This window comes from Trichechus manatus, unplaced genomic scaffold (genome assembly GCF_000243295.1).
Source record: "Trichechus manatus latirostris isolate Lorelei unplaced genomic scaffold, TriManLat1.0 scaffold00049, whole genome shotgun sequence".
Taxonomy (NCBI): Eukaryota; Metazoa; Chordata; class Mammalia; order Sirenia; family Trichechidae; genus Trichechus; species Trichechus manatus.
In genome coordinates, this window is record NW_004443985.1 from 11,833,017 (window position 1) to 11,846,662 (window position 13,646).

Sequence of the window (13,646 nt, forward strand, 5' to 3'; positions counted from 1 at the left end):
GTGTGCACTAGTTTGATTTTTGACACCTTTTGATCTCTAAAGTCCTGTCACCAGGTAGTTAGTTCTGTAACTAAGTATGTGCATGCCAGAGTCCGTTAAAATTTCCTATATGGGATCAGCTCGGGTGTGCAGGCAGTCGGTCACCAAGTGTGTGATGCAGGCTGTCACCCCCAGTCCTAGAGAGGCATGGGTGATTGGTGCAGGCACTGGACTCTGGCTATGGTAGGGGATCACACGCTGAGCCAGGCAGGGGGCTGATGGCTGCCCCTGAGATTCTGAAAGAAAAGCATGTCCCTATTCTCTAGGGTGAATAGGTAGGTGAGTTTTGCAGCCGGGCTAAGAGCACCCCACTATGTTGGCTGCAAACATTCGAGGGCACCACTTTTTCTTGAACTCCTGTAGCAGGTGACTAGGCACTTTAGCAGCTACCACCAGTCCTCAAGACCCTGCTGCAGATCAATAAAAGTACCTACTTGAGGGGCAGGGCTGTTTCGAGGATCACAAATCTGCCCGTTCACAGCTGAAGCAGTTCAAGTTAAACTTCAGATGTTTGCCCTGTTGTACTGTGGTAGTGAGGGCTAACGCTGTTGAGATGGGTCCCCACAGGTCTATACAGGGTGTATGACACTCAGAGTCTGCGGACCCCTGATTTCTATGGCCAGCAAAGGAGCTGTGCTGACCCTGTGTTCCTGGCCTAGGGGAGCCAGCAGCTTATTCATTCCCTCTCCAAGGCCAGGAGAATGGGTCAGGGCACCTTTTGGGATCTACTTCCGGCCCAGTGGACTCCCGGTGCAGAGCGGGGAGGGAGGAGGTAAATGGGAGAGGGTTTTTTCCCAAATGGGCTTTTTTTTTTCAAATCGCCATGAAAGGGTGCACGCATGTACTTATCCTAATCCTGGGAGCTGCTCTTCACTGGTTCAGAGTGTCCAAGCAGAATCTCTGCTGCTGGGTCTCTGTCAATGTGGAAACTGCTTCTGGAGCGCGCGCGCACAGCACAGCTGTTTGCCTGCTTCACCGCGGCCCGGCGTGGTTGTGTCTCTGCAGTATCGCTGCTGCGGCTCTAGCGCTCCTCACCTTTTCCAAACGGTCTTCCTCTCCAGTATGACTCAGATGGATTTCTTACCCTTGCCTTGTTCAGGGCCGCCAGATGTTCACATAGAACCAAATCACTTGTTTTTCCAGGTCTTTGTTGTAAGAGGGATATAGGAAGCGTCTAACTAGTCCGCCATGTTGACCACACCTCTCTGATTCTAGAATTCTAATAGGTTTTTCTCGACAGTTCAATCTTGAGTGGAGTATGGATGTTGATGTTCACTGAATTATTTGATGTGGCTTTTTGAAAGTTTTTGCTGCTTCCCTAGAAACGTTCAGGACGTAGGCCGTACCTTTTAGATGATTGATTCACAGCCATGATCCCACATGCCTGTGTTCACCCAATAAAAATAGTCTTAGGATGAAATATGCAGTTGGTGAGAATAAACTCTGAAACAGACCAACTTCTTGGATGCTTATTAGCTTGTCTACTTTCTAAGAGACTTGGCTCCTTAACCTCAAAACTGTATTCTACAACCAATTCCTTAGTCTTGGTATCTCCCATTTGAATTGCTAGTGACTCCCCCCATCCCCAAGCTCTCTAGTGTGAATTAGAGTCCAGCCTACTGATTTCTCTGAAAGTTCCCCTGGCACAGCCCCAGTCCAGCCTTGCAATGTCCTATGCAATACCAAATGAGAAGAAAGATGAATGAAAATATTCCTTACGTGAGCCATTTCCCATCTGAAACGGAAACCAGGTTAATGACTGGCATAAACATTGTGATCACTTTTAACTAGGATGTGAATCAGCTTGGTGTAAAACACTCTCTTAGGGCTATTTTTACTTTCATCAGACCCTTGTCAGGAAACATTTTTTAATAGGTGCCAAATCCAAGCTTATTTTTTAACCTACTTAAGCTTCCAGTATTCTTCAACTTGAAATATTTAAGGCAAAATGTGTAGTCAGGTAACAATGCAAAGTACAATCAGAAACCTTTTTGTTTAGCTTGGAGAAAAATGATACCAAAGAACAGTATCACCAAGGCAAGGTCTTGGAAGCTCCATAGACACTTCCAAACTCCCTGAGGGACTGAATTACTAGGCTGAGGGCTCTGGGGACCATGGTCTGGAGGAACATCTAGCTCGATTGATGTAACATAGTTTATAAAGAAAATGTTCAACATTCTACTTTGGTGAGTAGTGTCTGGGGTCTTAAAAGCTTGTGATGGCCATCTAAGATACTCCACTGGTCTTACCCCATCGGGAGCAAGGGATAATGAAGAAAATGAAAGACACAAGGGAAAGATTAGTCCAAAGGACTAATGGACCACAACTACCACAGCCTCTGCCAGACTGAGCAGGGATCACAATAGAGGGTCCAGACAGAGCTGGAGAAAAATGTAGAACAAAATTCTAACTCACAAAAAAAAGACCAGACTTACTGGCCTGACAAAGACTGGAGAAACCCTGAGAATATGGCCCTCAGATACTCTTTTAGCTCAGTAATGAAGTCACTCCTGAGGTTCACCCTTCAGCCAAAGATTAGACAGGCCCATAAAACAAAATGAGACTAAAGGGGCACACCAACCCAGGGGCCAAGAGTAGAAGGCAGGAGGGGACAATAAAGCTGGTGATTAGGAACTCAGGGTGGAGAAGGGAGAGTGCTGACATGTCATGGGGTTGGTAACCAATATCACAAAACAATATGTGTACTAATTGTTTAATGAGAAGCTACTTTGTTCTGTAAACCTTCATCTAAAGTAAAATAAAAAAAAAAAAGAACAGTATCAACTAGGTATAAATAAGTGATTTCTAAGATTCTCTTGAGTTTTAGAATGCTATGGTTGTTTTTAAGTAATAATAATGGAGACTATTTATTGACTGCTTTCTAAGGACTGGGTTCCTTACCTGTGGCATCTCACTTCAACAACCCTTTGAGGGATGAAGGTACAATTATTTCCATCCATTGTACACATGAGAAAACTAAGTCCTAGTAAAGATGAATAAACCACCTAAGGTCAGCCCCAGTACCAAGATTCTAATTGTGGACACAATACATATATGTTCTTAACCATTATTCTCTATAAAGGACATTGAGTTGTCATCTCATTTACCTAGCCAGACCAGTAAGAAACAGGCATCAGGAAGAAGAAGGGATGTGTGTTGTACAGAAAATTTTACCACTGGTGCAAGTTATCAAGCAGTGGAAAATGATACTAAAAGAAGCTACCCGTTACCCCCAAGTCAATTCAGACTCATAGCAACCCTATAGGACAGAGTAGAACTGCCCCATAAGGTTTCCAAGGCTGTAAATCTTTATGGAAGCAGACTGACACATCTTTCTCCCTCGGAGCAGCTGGTGGGTTCAAACCGCCGACTTTTTGGTTAGCTGCCAAGAGCTTTCACCACTGCACCACCAGGGGTCCTTAAAATTAAGCTACTACATCATATTTGCTGTAATATTTCAAAAGAGAATACATGCCCCTGTCTAATTACAACCAGTCAGGTAAATGCCGAAATCAGAAACTAAAGGAACAGTGGAAGAACTTTCTGTTCTGAAATTCTGTATCTAGTGAGTCCCAAGGAGTGTCTAGCCTGCTAAATCACTGAAAGTGCTACTTAATTATCAACTCTAAAGGAAGGGGCTAACTCTGTTCAGTTTATCACTCCTTCCAAGTGCCTGGAGCAGTGCCTAGCACATCAAGTACACTCAAGAAATATTTGATGACCGAATTGGTTGAATTCGAATATATCTTGATCTACCCAGGTGGGCAGAAGGGGCAGGCCAGCTATGATTTTATTGAGATCAGTCTCCTAAGAGATAAAATAATGATTGGTTGGGAATGATGGTGCAAACTCTACAGCTAAGACCCCCAGGCAGATGGGAGAGAGACATGGCTATAGCCCCTGCCCCAAGGAAGAGAGGGTCAGGGCTCATAAGTTTGATCTGATAGCCTTGGCTGAGCTTTGGGGAAAGAAAGTGTTCAGATGCAGAACAGTCTCGTCTGCATCTAATACTGGCTTCTGAGAGAGTCTTCTGGGAGCCTGTGCTAAGTTCCTAAAAAGAAGGGGACTTCGGGGCCTAAAAAAAAACAGACTAATGAAAAAGTGCACTGGTGGCAAGACTTCAGGAAGCTGGGAGCACAAGATGATGGGTTTCTGGCGTCATTTCAGAACTTAGTTTAGGAGGGAGAAAAACCTTTATTCCATAATCTATAGAAGATATGGGTGCTGAGCAGCAAGCCAGCTACTACAAGTCAACATGGATGACACGAGGTGGAGACTGAAGAAGAGGTGTTGAGGACCATTAGAATGGATGATCTCATGGAAGCCAAGCCATAAGCAGAATGTCAGCTGCAGCATTCAGGAGCTTCTGTGAGTAGAAGAGGAATGTAGCCATTGGCATGGCCAAGACGACTTGGGTCACCTACAATATTGTAACCAACGAGCTCCATTCTTGGGGCCTGGGCAGGAACAGAACCCACCAGAACAGTCTCCTATAGCCAGAGCTTCTGGGACCAGGCTGGAGGCTGGCAAGTTCTGTAACTATTTGTCTGCTGGTGCTCCCAAGAAGCCACACTCCCTGTCTTTACAGGTAAATATCTAGAGAAGTTTGGCCATATAGGAGCAGAAGGCATCAGAAAGCATTGGAAAACAAGCATATTCATAAATGTCCCCTTTACAAATCTCCTCTGTTTAAGTTACTGCAGGCAATAAGTCCGACAATAAAAATGGATATTTACTTATATTAACACCAACTTTATGATTTCCTCAAGGGACCTATAGAAGAAATTTCTCTGATGTTTCAATACCAAGAACAGTTTTTTGCTTCTTCCAAGTAGCTGGTTTGCTTTTATTGTATTCGTGCTGTGAATCATCTGACCATTCTTTTTTCCTGCTACTAATCAGAGCAAGGAAACTGGTGGCGTGGTGGTTAAGAGTTTGACTGCCAACCAAAATGTTGGCAGTTCAAATCCACCAGGTGCTCCTTGGAAACCCTATGGGGCATTTCTACTCTGTCCTATAGGGTCGCTGTGAGTCAGAATGACCTCGGTGGCAGTGGGTTTGGTTTTGGGTGAATCAGAGCAAATCCAAATTTGTGACCCACCTCTCACAAACATACATCTGTATGGAATACACTTGTTCTTTTTTTTTTTTTATTGTACTTTAGGTGAAGGTTTACAGAACAAATAGTTTCTCATTAAACAGTCAGTACACATATTGTTTTATGACATTGGTTAACAACCCCACGACATGTCAACACTTTCCCTTCTCGACCTTGGAGGACCTTTTTTTTTTTTTTTTTGGTGAAAATATACATAGCCAAAGATACACCATTTCCGAAATTGCTACATGTACAATTCAGTGACATTGATTACATTCTTCCAGTTGTGCTGATATTCTCACTATCCTTTTCCAAATTATTCCATCACCATTATCTTCAACTCACTGCCCCCTAGGCTTCCCATCAAACCTTTGGAGTTGCTGTTGTCAATTTGATCTCACATAGACAAATCTTCTTTTTTTTTTTTTGTACCTTGATGAAGGTTTACAGAACAAATAGTTTCTCATTAAACAGTTAGTACACATACTGCCTTATGACAATGGTTAACAACCCCACGACATGTCAACACTGTTCCTTCTCAACCTTGGGTTCTCTATCACCAGCTTTCTTGTCCCCTACCGCTTTCTAGTCCTTGTCTCTGGACTGCTGTGCCTCATTAGTCCCATTTTGTTTAATGAGGCCGTCCAATCCCCGGCTGAATGGTGAACCTCAAGAGTGACTTCACCTCTGAGCTAAAAGGGTGTCCGGGGGCCATACTCTTGGGGTTTCTCCAGTCTGTCAAGCCAGTAAATCTGGTCTTTTTTTTGTGAGTTAGAATCTTGTTCCACATCCTTCTCCACTCTGCCCAGGACCCTCTGTTGTGATCCCAGTCAGAGCAGTCAGTGGTGGTAGCTGGGCACCATCTAGCTGTACTGGACTCAGTCTGGTGGAGGCCGTGGTAGCTGTGGTCCATTAGTCCTTTGGACTAGTCTTTTCCTTGTGTCTTTAGTTTACTTCATTCTCCCTTGCTTCTGAAGGGATGAGACCAATGGAGTATCTTAGATGTCTGCTCACAGGCTTTTAAGACCCCAGACGCTACTCACCAAGGTAGAATGTAGAACATTTTCTTTATAAACTGTGTTATGCCAATGGAGCTAGATTTTCCCCCAAGACCATGGTCCCCACAGCCCTCCGCCCAGCAATTCAGTCCCTTAGGGAGGAATACACTTCTTATGGTATGCATTTAGAATTCTAACTGTACTAATTTTACTTTATTCTAACTTTACTCCAATATTTCAATTTAACTACTCTGGTTTTCCCTTGATTCAATTGGGAAATCACCTTTTCTTTTGCTTTTTTGTAGTCTTGTGTGTGTGTGTGTATGTCTGTATGTTGTGTGTGTGTTTCTTGGTATATGTTCTGTATTTCATAAGTCACCTCAAATCCTTTCAGGAATGAGCCAGGTATAAGAATATAATGAGGCAGAATGAAACAAAGATAGGTTTTACACTTTCTGTGTATCTAGGAGTTTCTTTGGCTGATAATATTAAACTTTCAAAGTCTCTAGAGTCTTGTTCTTTCATGTTTCAAACCAAACACACGACTTCCCATATTTTCCTAACATCCTTCTCTTATCAAAATGAGTGTTGTAATGTGGAGGGAGCTTACATGGATCATGGGTACCTTTAGAGACCTTGGAAGGGTATCGTCCATTCATAAGATGTCCACAAATTTCCACTAGCTTGTAAACTCCACGAGGACAGAGGGCATAGCTGTTTTGCTTAAAAATGAACTCTCTACATCCCATTGCTGTTGAATCAACTCATAGTGACCCCACAGGACAAAGCAGAACTGCCCCATAGGGTTTCTAAGGAGTGGCTGGTGGATCTGAACCACCAACCTTTTAAAGAGCAGCCATAGCTCTTAACCGCTGCATCACCAGGGCTCCAAAAATGCCTAGTAGGTGCTCAGAATTATTTGTGGAATGAGCAATCTCTACCACTGGTCTACTGCATTGCCATCAGAATAGATATTGGGGAACAACTAGCTGTCACTGTAGCAGCAAAGCATAAAAACACCAACTAAATTCTTAGAAATAATAGCACACTTTGTGGTTTGGAGGAATCATTGCAATAAATCAGTAAAAAGTTTAATAGCTTTCGTTTCCCCCCAAACTCTGCTACATCCATTTCCTTTTAGTTATCTCTGACCCTTCTCTCCCCATTTCCCACCCCAATTCCATCCAAAGAAAATGCAATTCCATATGCCCCTTTTTTTCTCTATTTCCTTGTTTAAGAGCTGCAGTAAGTCCTAAGAAGCCAAGATTTGGAGTCTCCAAGAGTTAAAATGAGGAAAAGCATGAAAAAGGCCATGGTCCATTTTTCCTAAGCCCATTGATCTTCCTGAGTTCCTATCGTCAACAGATCCACCTCAGCAGGCTTCATCTCAATCCATTGCCAGCCAGCATGGATGGAGTCAGCATGAGCATATAAATCACATTACAGCTGAATGTGGAGGCTGTAATATGCTCAAAATGGTATCCAAGGAGGTTGAAGTCAAAATGAGATGCTTCCGATTTGTGTGGCCAAGTCATTAATGTTCCTATAAAATGAGACAAATTGGGGGGAAATCAGAATAGTGAACCTTTTTCTTTTCTTTTAATTGTGGGAAAAATAAAAGGAGATTATTAATATTTTGCTTGTCTAAGGATACTATTCTAAGTTTGTTGAAGCTGATTTTCCATTTACTTTTTTTTTTTCCTGGTACTTCACCGCACCAAAGAATGGAATTATCTTCTAGTAAAAGAGGGACTTTGAGATCCCTCTCCTAATTAGTTCATCCATCACCACCAGCAGGATATAACAGAGGGAAAAAAGTGTATTTTGAAAAGTAATTAAGGCTCTATTGAAGATGAATCTCAGACGCATTACGCTAAGGGAAAGAAGCCAGACTCAAAATACTACCTACTGTATGATTTCATTTATATGACGTTCTGGAAGAGGCAAAATGATAGAGACAGAAAACAGGCCAGTGGTTGCCAGGGGCTAGATGTTGAGGTAGGAGCTGACTACAGAGCAGTAGGAGAGAACTTTGGAGGGGAAAGGGAAACGCTCTATGCCTTGATTGTGGTGGTGATTACACAAGTGTATGCATCTGTCAAAACTCACAGAACTGTACACTAAAAATGGTGGGTTTACTCTATGGAAATTATATTTTCATTTTTTTTTTAAATGAGGGGAAAAAACCTCTTCTGATACAATCATACCAATTTCTCCCTAAAATTGGAGCGGGTAGAGTAGAACTAACATTCGCATCATCATCACTGCAATTATTTGAGCAGTGTTACATTGTCTCATTTATTAATTTATTAATAATTTATTAATTATGAAGTTATTTGTCCAAGTTTACATATTTAGCAGACCTCGGACACAGGTTTCAAGCCTTACTCTCTCTAACTCCAAAACCCAAGATTTTAATCACTGTGCTGAACTGTGTCTCCTATGTAACAGGTACGTGTTGCAGAGAAAGACATTTGCTTCCCATGACCTTGTGGTGAAGGGCATTAGTGCCCGCATTTTCCAGATAAGGAAACTAAGCAGAGATGACGTAATTTCCCCAAGAGCCAGAGCCAAGCTTCCGACCCAGGTGCATCTGACTCTGCAGCCTGTTGTTGTTGGTTTGTTTGTTCTTGGTTTTTCTGCTTTCTAACACTTCTCTCTATAAGAGCTGAGCATTTCTATGAGAATACACGTCTATCATTTTCCTACTCATGCACACAAGGCATGCAGGTCTTGTTACTAAAGTTAACTACCTTGAGCAATTAATGACAAGCCAACGACTAAGACATAACCAACAGCCCATTGCCGTCGAGTCACGGGGTTGCCAAGGAGCGGCTGGTGGATTCAGACTAATACATAGCTAACTACAAATCCGGGTTAAGTGTATAAATAAATAAATAGCAAACATGCCAATTAAAAGGACAGATTTTAGAGTAAAATGGGCCAGGTTTGAAACTCCGTTTTACTAGCCAACCTCGGGCAAGTTTCTTAAACTCTCTGTGCCTCTGTTTCTTCAACTGTTAAATAAAGGTGACAACAGAACCAAACTCATGGGGTTGTTGTGAGTATTAAATCGGTTAATATGTGCAAAATACTTAGAACAGTGTCTGAGATATGTGGTAAAGATTCGATAAATGACTTTTTTTTGTACACATATGCAGATATATAGAAGGATAAAATATAAAAGACCATCTACTCTGTCAAATGACTGATGGTTTCCTTCCTTCCTTCCTTATTTTCTTTCTTTCTTTTCTTCCTTCCTTTTAACACAGAAAAATGTAATAACCCGAAAGTAACAAAAAAAAGCAACAGCTAAAAATGAAAACAAAAAAATCTCCATATATATTTAAAAAACTCATATTAAAAAAACTCATTCAAACTCACGTATATATTTAAAAAAAAAAAAAAATCCTAATGCTGTCAAGCTGATTCTGACCCCTAGCGACACTATAGGACAGAGTAGAACTGCCTTACAGGGTTTCCAAGGAACTGCTGGTGGATTTTCTTACCACTGCACCGCCAGGGCTAAATATATAGAGTTTTGTAACCGTAAGAAGGTAAAGGAAGTATTCACACTGGGAAAAAATATGGTTAATTTAAAATTCCTTTAAAACAAAATTTTTGTGGGAGGGGGTGTGGGTGTAGGTGTGTGGGTATGGGTAAGCCTTAAAAGCTTTATTACACTGGGCTATAAGATCTTGAGAATAGAATTCCTATCTATTCTGTTGGTCATTAAATGTTGTTGTTAGTTGCCTTTGCATTAATTCTAACTCATGGCAACCCCATCTGTACAGAGTAGACCGGCTCCATATTGTTTTCAAGGCTGTGACCTTTCAGAAGCAGATCACCAGGCCTGTCTTCCGAGGCACCTCTGGGTAGGTTTGGTTTGAACCACAAACCATTTGCACCATCCAAGGACTCCTTCATCATTAAATACCAAGTGCTAAATACTCTCCATATAGATACTGTATTGATGAAAATGTTGTTAATTCCCAGTTGTGTCCAACATTACAGAGATTATATAGATTGGCTCTCAGACCTAAGTCATCTGCTCAAACCTTGGGAAATATCTAGACATCTTGCTTTTTTAGGAACTGTTCCAGTTATCTATTGCTGTTTAACAAACCACCCTATCTTGGGGAACATCTAGCTCAATTGGCATAACACAGTTTACAAAGAAAATTTTCTACCTTCTACCTTGGTGAGTAGCATCTGGGGTCTTAATAGCCTGTGAACAGCCATCTAAGATACTCCACTGGTCTCACCCCTTCGGCAGCAAGGGACAATGAAGAAAACAAGATACAAGAGAAAGATTAGTCCAAAGGACTAATGGACCACAACTACCATGGCCTCCATCAGACTGAGTCCAGTACAACTAGATGGTGCCCGGCTACCACCACTGACTGCTCTGACCGGGATCACAACAGAGGGTCCCAGACAGAGCTGGAGAAAAAAGTAGAACAAAATTCTAACTCACAAAAAAAGACCAGACTTACTGGCCTGACAGAGACTGGAAAAACCCCGAGAGTATAGTCCCCGGACACCCTTTTAGCTCAGTAATGAAGCCACTCCCGAGGTTCGCCATCCAGCCAAAGATTAGACGGACCCATAAAACAAAACGAGACTAATGGGACACAATAGTCCAGGGACAAGGACTAGAAGGCAGAAGGGGACAGGAAAGCTGGTAATAGGGAATCCAAGGTTGAAAAGGGACAGTGTTGACATGTCATGGGGTTGTTAACCATTGTCATAAAACAATATGTTGTACTGTTTAATGAGAAACTATTTGTTCTATAAAACTTCATCTGAAGTACAATAAAATTAAATGAAATAAAAACCACCCTAAAACTTGGTGGCTTGAAACAACAATAAATTATTATTTCTTACTGATCTGTAGGTTGACTGAGCTCATCTGAGCTGTTATTGCTCAGAATCTCTCATTTAATTGTTGTCACATGGTAGCTGGTGCTGGAATCGTGATGTTTCCACTGGACTGGACTTCCAGGATGGCTCACTCACATAACTGGAAGTTAATGCTGGTTGTAGGTAGGCTTGAAGTTCAGCTGGGACTGTCAACCAGAGTGCCTACATGGGACCTTTTATGTGGCTTCCTCTCCTGACAATATGGCAGCTGGTTCCCAAGAAGGAGAGTCTTGAGGGATATTATCACATAAGTGAGTGTACCAAGAGTAAACATTCCAAGAGGCCCAGGTAGAAGCCATAAATCTTCTTATGGCCCAATCTGAGAAGTTCCAGAATGTCAATTTCTTCACATTCTCTTGGTCAAGCAGGTCACTAAATTACCTCACCAAGATTCATCGGGAAGAGATTTAGATTCCTCCTCTGAGGAGTAGCCTGTCTATACAAGGAGGGAAGAAATTGATGGGGACCATCCTTGGTAACTATCCACCATAGAAAGAGATACACAGAGATAATAGACAGGCATAAAAAAGCAACCTTAAGTGTCAGCTTGCCTCTTTCCCCCCGCCAGGGCCTCACTAAAAAAAATTTGAAATTTGCAAGCTTGCCTTCTTCTTTCCCAGATGTCTCCCACAGACATAACTCTTTCTATGTAGCGTTAGAATAAGAGAGTTTCTAGACACGAGGTGCCCACTGCTCGGGGTACTGGGTAATTTCAGTGTCAGAACTCATCTGACACCATCTGTGATGTGACTGGAAAAGTCCTCAATTGTCGCTGCTGATTTTTTCCTTGGAATTCTAAATTCCCCTTACTGCTTCTGTCTCCTGCTTCAAGCACATGGCTGCTTATCCTGACAGCACTGTGATAACACTACACAAACAGTGAGCATAACATAAAATCTAAAACTAACAGATACTTTGTTTTCCCTGGAACTAGGCTTCTGCTTTGCTTTTTTAAAATGAGTTTTTATTTTAGAACAGTTTTGGATTTACATAACTATTTCAAAGATAATGCAATGTTTCCATGTACCCCACGCTCAGTTTCCCTGATTATCAGTGTCTTGCACTGTTGTTACTAGTTGCCATTGAGTCAACTCCAACTAATGGTGACCTTACATATAACAGAAAGAAACGTTGCCTGATTCTGCACCATCTTCATGATCATTGGTATGTTTGAGTCCATTGTTGTGGCTATTGTAATCAACCTGTCTCAATGAGGGTTTCTTTCTTTTGCATTGACTCTCTACTTTACCAAACATGTTGTCCCTTTCTGGTGATCGGTCTTTCCTGATGACATGTCCAAAGTAAGTGAGCCAAAGTCTTACCATCCTTGCTTCTAAGGAGCCCTCAGGTTGTATTTCTTACATTAGTATGGTACATTTGTCACAGTTAATGAATCATTATTGATACATTATCATTAACTAAAGTCCATACTTCATTTGGATTTCTGCAGTATTTCCCTAATGTCCATTTTTTGTCCCAAGATACCACATTACATCCAGTCATCATACCTCCTATGTTCCTCTTGGTTGTGGCAGTCTCTCAGTCCTTCCTTGTTTTCGATGACCTTGAGAGTTGTGAAGAGTACTGGTCATGTATTTTGTTGAATGTTCCACAAATGGAATTAGTTTGATGTTTTTCTCATGGTTAGACTGGGGTCATGTGTTTTGAGGCTGCTTTGCTTGTCATCATTCTGACATGATGTTTTCCTTCTGATTAGTCTCAATAATATGTTTCATATTTGGAAAGAAAAGAAGGCCATTAGGAGGACAGTCTCATATTTTCTTGATCTAGAATCAGACGTGGAAGATCTAAAACTGTGGGCTGAATTCCCTGTTGGATCCACTAAGTTCAAAAGATATTGGACTCTTGGGAACAAGGATGATGTTACCAAATATAAATTTCTATTAATTAATGTATGAATTTCACACAATTTTCTAAAAGCAAAATCACGTATCCTTTTCTCTGGGGTTTAAAAAGCCTTGGTGATTCAATTAAAATACCTGCTCACAGCATAACCATATTGTGTGTGTTTTCACCCTTAACAAATAGCAGCCTTTAAAATCTGCCATTCTTCCTTGAACGGAAGAATTTTGGCTTCCAGTTTGTGCAAGTAAATTACATGACAACCTCTCCAGGAAAATTCACAGAGTGAAGAGGAGATGTTTGCTGTGGCAGATAAGCAGCTCCTCGACTCAAGATTTCTTCAATGTGTTGTTTGTATTTCTCTCCTTACAGTTTCTTTTCCCATACGGAGTGAACATATTTTCACGCAAACAGAAATATGTTCATATCAATATTTGGCTGATTTTTGTCACAATGTTTCCCCCTTGGCATCTACTTAACTGCTGCTCAATAACAGACTTTCCATATTTACAGTGCTAGCAAATGCTCAGGGAATGTTTGTTTCAGCCTTTAACAAAATGGGTTTATTAAATTGAACTGTCAGTAGGAAATACTGTGGAAGGCTCTCCACCACCTCCCCATAATGCCTCCCTCTCTCTCTCCTTCTCAACACACTCAAACTACTCTGTATATAAAATCTGAAAATGAAAAAAATGCCAACACTATTAGTATGCATAGATATTAAC